Here is a 14,308-nt window from a genome sequence, read left to right as displayed (position 1 = left end):
AGTCCCATGCTATGGTGTCTCCACCAAGGAAAGGATCCAAATAATTTTCAGCCTGATTTATGTTTTTAGCCTCTGTTACCTCTAGAGCTAAGTATTCCATAAGTTTACTACCCACTATGTAAAGTACTATTTACTTATACTTCCTTTAAGATGTCTTTCGAGCTTTGGTTCTGGAATGCGGAGGCTGTGGATCACTGTTCTGGGTTTATTTGCATATATGTAAGTTTCCTTCAGTCTTTCATTTGGCCTTTGAGTTTTTGGATTTGAGAAACTTATTTATGATATATGATTATTTGACACTGTTCCTATTCATGGGTACAGATGTGACTGGAAGGACAGATGCCTGGTCAGCAATTCTCTCTGCCAGGTATTCAGAAAAGAATGCTTTTCTTGGCAGTTAGCATTGGCAGGAAATGCCAGTGTTTGAGGTTGAGTCTCCTCACTCATTATCCTTTCTGAATAAGCCCCCTGTCTCATGTCCAAGTTTCTTACCCAGTTAGAATCTCCTTCCTTTGTCCTGAATGGTGGCACTTGGTTTACACTGTCGAATATTCTATCCTGTTGAAGCATTTTTTTTCCCTGTACTGACAATTGTTCTCCCCCATCAGCATGTTAATAGGGAGATTCATATCTTATGAATCCTCCAAATAGAGATGGGAAGTAGTTGGATATTAAGTTCTGGAACTCAAAGGAGAGATTGCAGGTGGAAATATAAAGTTGGAGTCAGCAGCATAAGATAGCATTGAAGCCATGGGCATGGATAAGATACCCCAGGGAGATAACATAGAGGGGTGGGAGGAGAATGTTGGAATAACTCATTCACAATGACATTTCAATTCTACACAGCTGATGTCCTGTTTGTCACCGGATTATATTTGTTCATGTCTTCTCTTGTGCTTCTCTGCATCTTCTGGTACAAAATTTCTTAGTTGCTTTCAAATGTTTGATGTGTAGGTGTGACTGGTGATTTCTTTCTTGGTGATTTCTTTACTATTAATTGAACATATTTTTCCAGAAAGCCTTTTTTTTTCTCTATGCCTCTCCTAGATCCTCTGCCCATCTCTCTCTTGCCTCCCTCCATTCTTCCCACCACCACTTCTTTTCTCACCTGACTCAGAAGTCCTGAGAAAGTTACATCAGAGTCACCAGTATCTCAGGATCAGGAGAAGCAATTAGGTCCCAGTAGGCAACTATTTCTCAGGACCATGGTCAGCAGCGCACTTGTCCTGATTTCCACTCCCCTCCCTCATTTTCAGTCATCAGCCTACCTGGAAGCCTCTATCTTCAGCTCCTGGTCTCATTGTTTCAGTCTTCCTAGGGGAATGGAACAGTGTCTGCATGGGTACAAGATGTTTTTCAAAGCTTTCTTTCTTGCTCTATTCCACCATCACGTCTTCCTTCATGTGAATCTAAATACCAGGGGAAAGTTGAATGTGAGTGGCCCCCAATACAGTAAAATACCGGTGACTTGAGAGAAGTATATTCAAGAGCATTTAGGTGGTCTATGTGATGAGTTCAAGATTTGCCTAAGAAAATGTTTCCCCTGCATCTCCCAGCCAGTCTTCAGTTTGTGGGAGAGAGAGATGGACAAAGACCCTTAGAGACAAATTGTCATGGGTAGATTGCCAGGGAGGTAAGAAAAAACTTTTGGGACATTATTTTCAAAAAAATAATTTACCAAGAAAGAACCATATACCAACCAGTAATTAAATATGAAAATAATCCTTAAGAGAGTTGAGGAAACAGGAAGAAAACTGTGAGAACTGTATCGAGTTCTGCAAACAAAAAGAGTCATTCTTAGTCCCATCCAGTTAGGCATAGAGCATGTTATCACACTGAGGTAGGTCCCTAGGAACATTAGACTATTGAGCATGGGCAGTGTGATGCCTCTGAAGACATATTCAGTGATAATTTCAGCACTGAAGTCAATGGAAGATGTCCAGTGGCTTTCAGGATTGCCCTAATGTGGATTGGTGTTTAATATTGAGTTTTTTGGTGTGTGTTCAGAGAGAGGCTGGCTCTGCTAAGTGGTTCATAGTTGTGTGCATGCCATCATGGATGTGCCTCTGGAGGTGTTCCCATGAGATTCCAGAACTTTCTTAATGACTCTCTTTAAGAGATTTGGTGAGATTTATGGATCAAAAGATTTGGCTGTATGACAGCTTCCTACTCTATTCCTATCCTCTAAATTAGACTATGTTCTGGCCTATTTTTAGGACATTGTTTCTCTGTGTGTAAATTTTTATGGTAAAATAAGAATGCTTATTTTTAATTTGGTAGAAAAGGTCACCCGGATCTCCAAAAAAAGTAAGTCTAAATTCACTAAGTGAAAACATGTTTTTGTTAGAGTTTAACTGTGGCTGAAGGGTGAGGGATTAAAAAAAAAAATCTCTGAAATCAGAAGGGTTGCCCAGCAAGCTTAAATTTATTGTTAGTATTCACTACTCAGATCTCATAGGATTTCATGACAGTGACTGGTTCCTATAGCCTTGGATCCTGGCACTCTGTGCTCTCAGTTTACATCAGTTCCTGTTGGCCGCACCCCCACTCACCTGAGGATCCTGGCATTCATTCTGCAGGTGTAGCCCCATTGTGTAGCTGAACATTGCCAATGAGAGCCAACTTCACAATTCTATCAGAGTGAATGTCTACCTGTAAGTAGTGTGTGGCTTTAATCTGGTAACTAAAGGGACAACCCTTCAGTTATCTAAAGAGTGCTGGGTGCCCAGGAAGCTGTAGACTTTTCTCCTGGTTAACCTGTCTGTGCAGGGAAACTTCTGTCCCAGCTTCGAGTGTGTCCACCATAGTGGTCTCAGCATATTCCACAACTAAGCTAGCCCATGACATACCACCAACATATTTAAAATAGGACATTCCTACTCTCATAAGTCTTCTTGTATTGATGATAGATTTCATTGGTAAGGGTAGGTTACAGGCTAAACCATGGTCTATCTCCTCTAAGTTTCCAGGAAAAATTTTAGGTGGAGAAAAAAATATCTCTGATAACATGATTTATTAATAGCATAAAATTAGTTTACTGATCCATTGCATGAAACAGAATACACAGTGGGAAAGCAACAATTACAGATTTTCTTGAATGTGGCCCCAATTCCCTTTGAGGGAAATATGCTGGGCTTTGCGGGTCAGCTACTCTCACGATATCACAAGGGCAGGGGATCTGAGCCTCTCTGGGCTGGGTCTGACGTGTAGCCTTTTAAACTGGGGAACCAGGTTACAACACTACCTCCTAATTTTTACTTTATGAGGATTAACTAGGCATATTACCTATTCTGCCTTTCTTCTTATCAAAGATCTCCTGCCTCTTTCTCCACAACTCTGCTCCTTCCTTTGCATCCATTCTCTCCCACATCGCCAGTTTCTCTCTCTTGGCTAGTACCTTTCCTCAGCATATGACTATTCTATAAGATCCACCGTATGGCCTGACCTGTGGTGGTGCAGTGGATAAAGTGTCGACCTGGAATGCTGAGGTCGCCGGTTCAAAACCCTGGGCTTCCCTGGTCAAGGCACATATGGGAGTTGATGCTTCCTGCTCCTCCCCCCATTCTTTCTCTCTCTCTCCCTCTCTCTCTCTCTCCCCCCTCTCTCTAATAAAAATGAATAAGTAAAATCTAAAAAAAAAAAAAGATCCACCATGTTGGAAAACTTTGCCTTGACCCCACTTTATCTGCTCCCCTGAATAGCAGAACATTTGAAATGCATTATCTACACTCATTGCCTTTGCTTATTTACCTCTCATTTGTACTTTAATCCTAATCAAGTTTCTGCCCCAGCACTCCACTAAGGCTGGCTTCCTTTCATAACACTGTTCTCCTTACAGGAATCGCTGTCTCCCATGTTGTCAACCTAAAGAACTATTTTCTGCCCTCATCTGATTTGACTCTTGAACAGCGTCAGCCATGCCAGTCACTGGCTGATAATCATTCATCCTTCCATTTACCAACACTTCCATCTTTTGGCTCCAAAACACTGATCTCACCTGGTTTTCCTCCAGAATCACTTGCCATTCTTTCCCAGCATCCTTTGCTGGTTTCTCCCCCTCTCCATAATTTCAAATGTTGACACACCTTGAAGTTCTGTCCTGAGTTCTTTTCCTTTTTTACTCATCCTCTTTCCCAAGGTTTTAATATATTCCCTGGTTAAGTCTAACTTAGACCTATTCCCTCAGCTGCTTCCTCACAAATCCAGTTACCTGCCATTTCTTCCCATTTGATTATCTAACTGATTTCTCAAACTTCATGTGTTCAAAATAGTTCGTACTCTCTCAAACCTAAACTCCCACCAGTACTAACTTTCTCAGTAAATGGCATTACCAAATTCTCAGTTGTTCAAGCCAAAAGTATAGGTGTTATATTTGAATTTCCCCTTGTCTTCAATCCTCCCCACCTGCAATCAATCAGCAAATTTAGTTGAGTCTATATTAAAAATAGGTTTATAATCTTTCTATTTCTCTTCATCTGCATTATTACCACTGCCTAGGTCCAAGTCATGATTGTCTTTTTTTTTTTTTTTGTATTTTTCTGAAGCTGGAAACAGGGAGAGACAGTCAGACAGACTCCCGCATGCGCCCGACCCGGATCCACCCAGCACGCCCACCAGGGGCGACGCTCTGCTCACCAGGGGGCGATGCTCTGCCCCTCTGGTGCGTTGCCCTGCCGCGACCAGAGCCACTCTAGCGCCTGGGGCAGAGGCCAAGGAGCCATCCCCAGCGCCCGGGCCACCCTTGCTCCAATGGAGCCTCAGCTGCGGGAGGGGAAGAGAGAGACAGAAAGGAAGGAAGGAGGGAGGAGAAGCAAATGGGCGCCTCTCCTATGTGCCCTGGCCGGGAATCGAACCTGGGTCCCCGGCATGCCAGGCCGACGCTCTACCGCTGAGCCAACTGGCCAGGGCTCATGATTGTCTTTTATCTGAATTCTATGCTTGTCTCTTAACAGGTGTCCTTTGGTCCACCCCTACCCCTTTCCTCCCATTCTCTAGGTACCAACCAGAATGATTTTTTTTTTATTTTTTTTTACAAAGACAGAGAGAGAGAGTCAGAGAGAGGGATAGATAGGAACAGGAATGAAGAGATGAGAAGCATCAATCATTAGTTTTTTGTTGCGACATCTTAGTTGTTCATTGACTGCTTTTTCATATGTGCCTTCAGCAGACCGAGTAACCCCTTGCTCAAGCCAGCGACTTTGGGTCCAAGCTGGTGAGCTTTGTTCAAACCAGTTGAGCCCATGCTCAAGCTGGTGACCTCGAGGTTTTGAATCTGGGTCTTCCGTGTCCCAATCTGACGCTCTATCCACTGCGCCACAACCTGGTCAGGCTCAGAATGATTTTTAAAAATAACACAAATCAAATATGTCATTTCCCTACTTATGTCATTTCCCTAGCTTCCTTATTTCTCTTAGAATAAAATTTGAACTCTTGACCTTGACTTACAAGGTTATGCCTGATTTGGCCTCTGCACTTCTCTGACGTCATTCCAAACCAAGCCTCCCTCTCACTCACTGATCCCCGACCACATGGCCATTTGTTACTCAAATACACTGACCCCTTGCCTGCCTTCAGCCATTTTCATCCTCTATTTAGAAATCTCATTTCTTCATTTCCTCACAGCCAGCTATTCTGGTCCTTTGGGTCTTGGCTCAAATCTCTCCTTGCTTAGTGGGCCTTTTCTGACCACCCCTTACCTGGGGGTCTCCCCTCATTACTCTCTAATCACCTCTCCTGGCTTTGCTTTTTTATTATAAGCTGTGAATATCTTATTTATTTTTGTTATTGACTTGATTATATTCCCCACCCCCCTCCATTGAATCACAAGCTCTGTAAACAGGAACCTTATCTTACTCATTAGCATAATGTCTGTCACCCCATTGGTGCTCTATAACTATTTGTTGAGTAAATGAGTGAATTAATAAATGAATGAGTGAATGGCTCTGGAAATGATACTATTCTAGAGTCTTTTTAACATCAATCTGCTTTTACCCTGCTTAAAGATTTTTCTCCCACACCTGTTGCTGATTTTTAAGTAAGAAAAGTATAAAGGCCCCAAATATCACATTCTGTATAAAGCTTGAAAACCCTATATTTAGAAAAAGTTGGCAAACATAGTTCTCAAGTCTGATTAAATTCTAGCATAGTAAAATTGCTAATGGAGATAGTGGGCTGTAGTTGATATCTGGACAGGGAGATTCTGGGCATTTGTATTATAGATGTCTATTAATAAACATGCAGTTCTTAGAGAATAAGACAAATAAAATTTGCTTTTAGCCAACCTGGCTTTAGTCTTTTTATTATGAAGAGTATTGATCATAAAATCCAATTTGATTTGGCCCATCATACTAACAAAGAGTAGCCTCATAAATGTCTCTAGACAGCCAATCTTACTTGTGATAAATTAGACTACCTTCTGCTATAAAATTCTCTAAGGTAAACAAGTACCAAGTAAAGATTATGAGCTGCTTTTTTACCCTTGGCCAGTAAATAAAACTCAATCAAGTTCACGTCCACATCATGTTTTATCCGAATCTGCATGTTGATTCTGGATACTCACAGCATTGTAACTATAATACAGTTACCAAATCCCAAGGAATTTGGTCAAAGTGATACCACATTCTTAATTCTTAATGTTTTTATTTTTGTTTTAAAAAATTATTTCTTGAATTAATATAGAATAAAATGAACTTTTTTGTTTATATAATTCTATGGATTTTAACATATATAAAAATTCACGTAACCACCCCTGAAATCAGGGTACGGATGGCTGCACTGCTCGAAAAAATTAATCCTGTACATATTTTACTAGCTTTATACCTATTTTATTTATTGTGCATGGATTATATATTTAAATTTTTGTTTTTGACAACACAGAATAAGTGCTGGCGAGGATGTGGAGAAAAGGGAACCCTCCTGCACTGCTGGTGGGAATGCAGACTGGTGCAGCCACTGTGGAAAACAGTATGGAGATTCCTCAAAAAACTGAAAATTGAACTGCCTTTTGACCCAGCTATCCCACTTTTAGGAATATACCCCAAGAACACCATAGAACGGCTCCAAAAGGAGAAATGCACCCCCATGTTTGTGGCAGCATTATTCACAATAGCGAAGATCTGGAAACAGCCCAAGTGTCCATCAGAGGACGAGTGGATTAAAAAGCTTTGGTACATATATACTATGCAATATTACTCAGCCATAAGAAATGATGACATCGGATCATTTACAATAACATGGATGGACCTTGATAACATTATATGGAGTGAAATAAGTAAATCAGAAAAAACTAAGAACTATATGAATCCATACATAGATGGGACATAAAAACGAGACTCAGAGACATGAACAAGAATGTGATGGCAACGGGGGTGGATGGGTGGGGGGAGGGGGGATGGGGCGAGGAAGGAGAGAGGGGTGGGGGAGGTGAAGGGCACAATGAAAACCATATGCCTTGACCTGGGGTCTCAGCCAAGCCAGTGACCCTTTGCTCAAGCCAGGTGACAGAAGACAATTTGACTTTGGGGGAGGGGTATACAGCACAATCAAATGTCAAAATAATCTGGAGATGTTTTCTCTCAACATATGTACCCTGTTTTATCAATGTCACTGCATTAAATTTAATAAAAAAAGTATTAATAATAAAATAACAAAACAAAACTGGGTGCGTCTTATACACTGGTTGTCAATTTTTGTTACTCACATTTGACAGTGTTGAGGGGTTGTATGAATTTTATGATGAATAAAACTTGGGTTCAATTAAAAAAAAGAATAAATTTTTGTTTTTGATGTAATATTTGTGAGATAACTTTGTATCCCGAGGCCTTGCTAGGTCATTATTTCCCCCCCCCCCCGATTGATTAGGTCTTTCTTTCTTTCTTTCTTTCTTTCTTTCTTTCTTTCTTTCTTTCTTTCTTTCTTTCTTTCTTTCTTTCTTTCTCTTTCTTTCTTCTTTCTTTCTTTCTTTCTTTCTTTCTTTCTTTCTTTCTTTCTTTCTTTCTTTCTTTCTTTCTTTTTTTTGAAAGAAATAGAGTCAGAGAGAGGGATAGGGACAGACAGGAAGAGAGAGAAAGATGAAAAGTATCAATTTTTTGTTGCAACACCTTAGTTGTTTTGATTGCTTCTTCAAATATGCCTTGACCTGGGGTCTCAGCCAAGCCAGTGACCCTTTGCTCAAGCCAGTGACCAAGGGCTCAAGCCAGCAACTATGGACTTCAAGCCAGTGACCTTGAGCTTCAAGCCAGTGACCTTCAGGCTCAAGCCAGCTACCATGGGGTCATGTCTATGATCCCATGTCCAAGTCAGTGACCCCACACTCAAGCCAGTGACCTCAGGGTTTCAATCTAGGATCCTCCACATCCTAGTCTGACATTCTAGCCACTGTGCCACTACCTGGTCAGGCCAGATTGCTTAGGTTTTTCTAGGTAGATCAGGGGTCGGGAATCTTTTTGGCTGAGAGAGCCAAGAACGCCACATATTTTAAACTGTAATTCCATGAAAGCCATACAACGACCTGTTACATTATGCATTATCCAATAAAAATTTGTTGTTGTCCCGGAGGACAGCTGTTATTGGCTCCAGCCACCCGCAACCATGAACAGGAATGGTAGGAAATGAATGAATTGTAATACATGAGAATGTTTTATATTTTTAATGTTATTATTATTTTTTATTAAAGATATGTCTGCGAGCCAGATGCAGCCATCAAAAGAGCCACATCTGGCTCATGAGCCATAGGTTCCCGATCCCTGAGGTAGATAATCATGTTATCTATGAATAGGGGCAGTTTTATTTATTCCTATATTTGATATATCTTTTATTTCTATTTCTTGTCAATTTTTTCTGGCTAATAAGACTTTATTGAATAGGACTGGAGAGAGTGAACATCCTGGCCTTGTTCCCAGTGTTAGGGATAAAACATTCAGCTTACATTATTAACTATGATGTTAATTGTAGGTGTTTTTTTTTTTCCTTTTTACTGAATTTATTGGAGTAACTCTGGTTAACAAAATTATACAGGTTTCAGGTGCCCAATTCTATAACACGTTATCTGTACACTGTTGTGTGTGTTCATCACCCCGAGACAAGCCTCCATCCAACAGCATTTATCTCCCCTTTACCCGCTTCCACCTTCCTGCCCCCCTCGCCTCCCTGTCCATCACCACACTGTGTCTGTGTCCATGAGGTTTTCTTTTTTTCTCTTTTTTCCCCTTTTTTGGTCAACGTAGGATTTTTTTTATAGATGCCTTTTATCAGGTTTAGGAAGCTTTTTTGTATTCTTAGTTTTGTCATAATGGATGTTGGTTTTTTCAAATGCTTCTTCTTCATCAATTGATAAGATCATGCGGTATTTTTTCTTTAGAACATTAGCGTGGTAGATCACATGACTGCATTTTAAATATGAAATAGCTTTACATTTTCTAAATAAACCTCACTTGGTTGTGGTGAATTATTCTTTTGATGTGTTGCTGTATTCAATTTACAGACATTTTGTTGAGGATTTTTACATTTATGTTCATTAGGGATATTGGTCTTTATTTTATTTTATTTTTTACTCTCATCTGGTTTTGCTGTCAAGATAATGGCCTCTGGCCTCATGAGATATGGTGAAAAGTGTTCTCTGCTTTTCTGTTGTCTAAAAGAGATTGATAGAATTTGTATAATTTATTTTTTTAATTTAAAAAGTTTTTATTGAGTTATAATTCACATATAACATTATATTAGTTTTAGATGTATAGCATAAAAGATTTGGTATTTGTATACATTGTGAAATGGTCACCACATTAAGTCTAGTTACTATTTGCCCTAGTTGCAACATTTTTTCCTTATAATGAGAACTTTTAAGATTTACTCTTAGCAACTTTCAAATATGCAATTCAGTATTATTAACTATAGTCACTATGCTATACATTACATCCTTATGACTTATTTTATTTTAAACTGAAAGTTTTTAGCCCGTTCACCCATTTCCTCCACTCCCTCACCCTTTCCTTCTCTCTAGCAACCACCAATCTGTTCTCTGTATGTACAAGCTTGGTTTTGTTATTGTTTCTTTGTTTATAGTTTACATCCCACTATTAGATTAGATCATATGGTATTTTTGGCTTTTTCTGACTTATTTCACTTAGCTCAATGACCTCAAGGTCCATCTATGTTGTTACAAATGGTAAGATTCCATTCTTTTTTATGGCTGAGTAGTATTCTGTTGTATACATTTATGTCACATCTTCTATTTTTTATGACAGAGACAGAGAAAGGGACAGATAGGGACAGACAGACAGGAAGGGAGAGAGATGAGAAGCATCAATTCTTTGTTGCAGCACCTTAGTTGTTCATTGATTGCTTTCTCATATGTATCTTGACTGGGAGGGGGAGGCTACAGGCTACAGCAGACTGAGTGACCCCTGGCTCAAGCCAGCGACCTTGGGCTCAAGCTGTCACCACCTTGCTCAAACCAGATGATACCGCGCTCAAGCCAGTGACCTTGGGGTTTCAAAACTGGGTTCTCTGTGTTCCAGTCTGATGCTCTATCCACTGTGCCACTGCCTGGTCAGGCTGTGTCTTATCTTCTTTATCCCTTTGTCCATTAATGACACTTAGGTTGTTTTCATATATTGGCTATTGTAAATAATGCTAAAATCGGCAGTGAACACATAATTTCTTTTTAGTAGAATTTACCAGAGAAGACATTTGGGCTTGAAGATAGTTTTTTTTTTTTTTTTTTTGAAAGATATTTGACTATAAATCAATTCCTTAATAGTTTTAGAACTGTTTAGGTTATCTATTTCATCTTGGATGATTTTTGTTCATTTATGTTTTTTGAGGAATTTGTCCATTTCATCTCAATTGTCAAATTTATGTGTATGGAGTTATTGGTTGTATTCTCTTATTATCCTTTTGATGTCTGTGTTGTCTGTAGTGATATTCCCTTTTTTTTGGTATTGGTAATTAGTATTTTTTCTCTTTTTTAATGTTTTAATGAGAACTTTAAGATTTACTCTTAGCAACTTTCTCTTGCTGGAGGTTAAATAGCTGATTATTAGAAAAGTTAAATAAAATTAATCTCTTGCTGGAGGTTAAATCAATTTTATTTAACTTTTCTAATAATCAGCTATTTATTTCACTAATTTTCTCTACTCTTTTTCTGTTTCAATTTCATGGATTAACTGTTCTTTATTGTTTCTTTCCTTTGGATTGCTTTGGCTTTATTTTGCTATTCTTTTCTAGTTACTTTGGTAGAAGCTCAGATTGTCTATTTGAAATCTTTTTTCTTCTAATGTAAGCATTCAGTGCTATATAAACTTCCCTCTGGCATTGCTTTAGAGTCATCCTACAAATTTTAATGTTTTATTTTCATTTTAACTCAGTTTAAATTAAAAAAAAAAATTTCCCTCAAGGTTTTCTCTTTGAAACACACATTATTTTAAAGTGTGTATAATATCCAAGTGTTTGGAGGATTTTTCTATTATCTTTATACTAACAATTTCTTTTTAAATTTTTTTAAAATTTTATTTTTTAGCGAGAGATAGGAACAGAGAGACATGAGAAGCATCAATTCTTTACTGCGGCACCTTAGTTGTTCATTGATTGCTTTCACATACATGCCTTGACCTGGGGGGGGGCTATAGCAGAGCAAGTGACCCCTTGCTCAAGCCAGCGACCTTGGCTCAAGCTGGTGAGCTTTGCTCAAACCTGATGAGCCTGCGCTCAAGCTGGCGACCTCAGAGTCTTGAACCTAGGTCCTCTGCATCCCAGCCCGATGCTCTATCCACTGTGCCACCGCCTGGTCTATATTAACCAATTTCTAGTTTAATTCTATAATAGTCAGATAAGTTATTTGTATGATTTCAAGTCTTTTAAATTTGTTAAGGTTTATTTCTAAATAATTGAGAAATGTTCCATATTCACTTGAAAAAAATGTTCATTTTATTGTTGCTTAGTGGAGTGTTTTCTAAATATAATTCGATCCAATTGGTTGATGATGTTGCTCAGTGCTCTTTACTGATTTTTCATATGCTGATTTTATCCATTACCCAGAGAGAATTGTTGGAGTCTCTAAACACAACTGTGTTTTTTCTTCTATTACCGTATTTATTTTGTCAGTTTTTGCTTCAAGTATTTTGAGACCATGTTGTTAATAGCATATATATTTAGAAATGTATGTTTCCTTGGTGAATTAATTCTTTTATCATTATATAATTCCTTCCTTATCTCTGGAAATTTTCTTTGCTCAAAAGTTACCTCATATGATCGTAATTGTCACATCATTCTTTTTTGTTTTTCATTAGTGTTCACGTGATATCTTTTTTAAAATCTACTTATATCATTATGTTTAAACTGAGTTTCTTATAGATAGTAGATAGTTGGATAATTTGTATTTCCCTTCGAACAGTCTCCACCTCTTAATTGATATGTTTAGACCATTTACAATTAATGTAATGATGTTTGGATTTTGGCCCACCCTTTCATTATTTGTGTTTTGATTGTTATCCATGTATTTTATTTTCTTATTTCTCCTTTCCTGCTTGTTTTGGGTTATTTGACTATCATTAGTATTCCATTTAATCATGACTTTTTTTGAAGTTGATTGCCTTGGTAACATTTTTTGAAATCTTGTAATAGGAAATATTGTTTGTGGATGTTTAAAGAGTTTCCAATCCTTTTAGTTGAAATAATAATATTTATAGCAGTTATCAGTTAATCAATTAGTGGGCACTTGACATGTTTTCTTTCTCTACCTAACCTATAATCTTATAAAAATGCTTTAAGACTTAGTAATTTAAAAATATATATAGCTGAACAAAACTGAGAATTAAAGAAGTTTAAATTTCTTGCTTAAAGTCACCTTATTGGTAAAGAGAGGAGTCAGGAGGCCAATCCCCATCTAGCTTCAAAGCCTATGTTCTATTCTTTCCAAGGCAATGTTCACAAAATTGGCACATGTGACTTAAAGGTATAGGATTTTACTAATTGTCATGGCTATTGACATAAAACATGCAATTACCTGACTGATCAATGGGAGACACATTTTGTATCATGACAGATAATCCATTTTCCCTCCGCTGCATGCCTTGTGTGAGAAAGGCCTTCTTTTTATTTCCCCTATGACCAGGAAACTCACAGATCACAACACTGTAGTTAGGGTTCCCAGACAATATCTTCAGCTATAAGTAATATCATACTATCGGTCTGGATCTACTATAGATAGTTTAGCCATACTTGATTATTCTCCCTTTCTTTTGCTCCAGATGATGCTATATTCCAGTGTCTCTTGAGCCTCATTGTTATATTGGGATCATATATTAATGCAATGATCTATTTTTTCTCATTTTTATTGGATCATAAAGTACCATAAAGAGCAAATGGTATATATTTGCTTTAGATGTTGTTAAGCCTTAAGACTCTACCAGTGGATGTTTTATAATATCTGCTATATTTATCAAGGGAACAGTGTGACCAAGAATCACCACTTGTTGTCTATACCAGGTATTCAAGCTCCAGGAGCTGCTACAACTACATGCTGTGAGTTTTGCATTTTTCAGGGTCTTGGTTATGTAGTAGGACTGACCTGGGTTCATCTCTCAACTTGTGCTCTCTACACCTGGGTGATTTCTCCAGGGGCTATTTCCTGCTACCAGATTCCACCACCTTGTCCTCTTTCAGCATCTTCTGTGAGTCTTTTCTCTCCAACAAATCCAGATTCACTGCCCTTTGTCACCTCCTTCAAATCAGGGACTTGGGTTTTCTCTACCCACAGCCGGGAGTGTTCTGCATGTGTGAATATGGGGTAGCCAGTGCTTCACCAGATCCCACCAGGTCCTCTCATTCCCCCCAGCCTGCAACTCCTTAAGACTGAAGCACCTTAAGCTTTGTGTCCTGTTGAGACACCGTAGAGTGCCTCTATATAGCATATCAAACTTTATTAAATGAATGCTTAAACAAATGATGAACTTTTTGAAAGCATCAGGGAAATATCTGCTAATACAGATCCTGCTACCCCAGGAAGCCGGCCTTCTGCTGAAAGTTGGCCCGTTCTCCTTGCAGCACTCCTTGTCTGCCGATTTTCCAACTGTGGCTTTACACCTGTTTCGTTTTACAATATTTATTGGGAAAGCATTTTAGCCGCTTATTATAATCAGATATCACCCACAACAAACCATTTTCCTTGAATTAGCCCCGTGAGAAATATTCCTAAAGGCATTAAGTGAAATCATCCAGACGCTTCCTGTGGCCAGCTGGCCCCACAACCTCCCTCAGTCCCTGGGTTTGAATACAGAACAGACTGCGGTTTTGGTCTATTCCAGCAAAGCTG

The sequence above is a fragment of the Saccopteryx bilineata genome, chromosome 4 (genome assembly GCF_036850765.1).
Source record: "Saccopteryx bilineata isolate mSacBil1 chromosome 4, mSacBil1_pri_phased_curated, whole genome shotgun sequence".
Classification (NCBI taxonomy): Eukaryota; Metazoa; Chordata; class Mammalia; order Chiroptera; family Emballonuridae; genus Saccopteryx; species Saccopteryx bilineata.
This window is presented reverse-complemented; position numbering follows the sequence as displayed.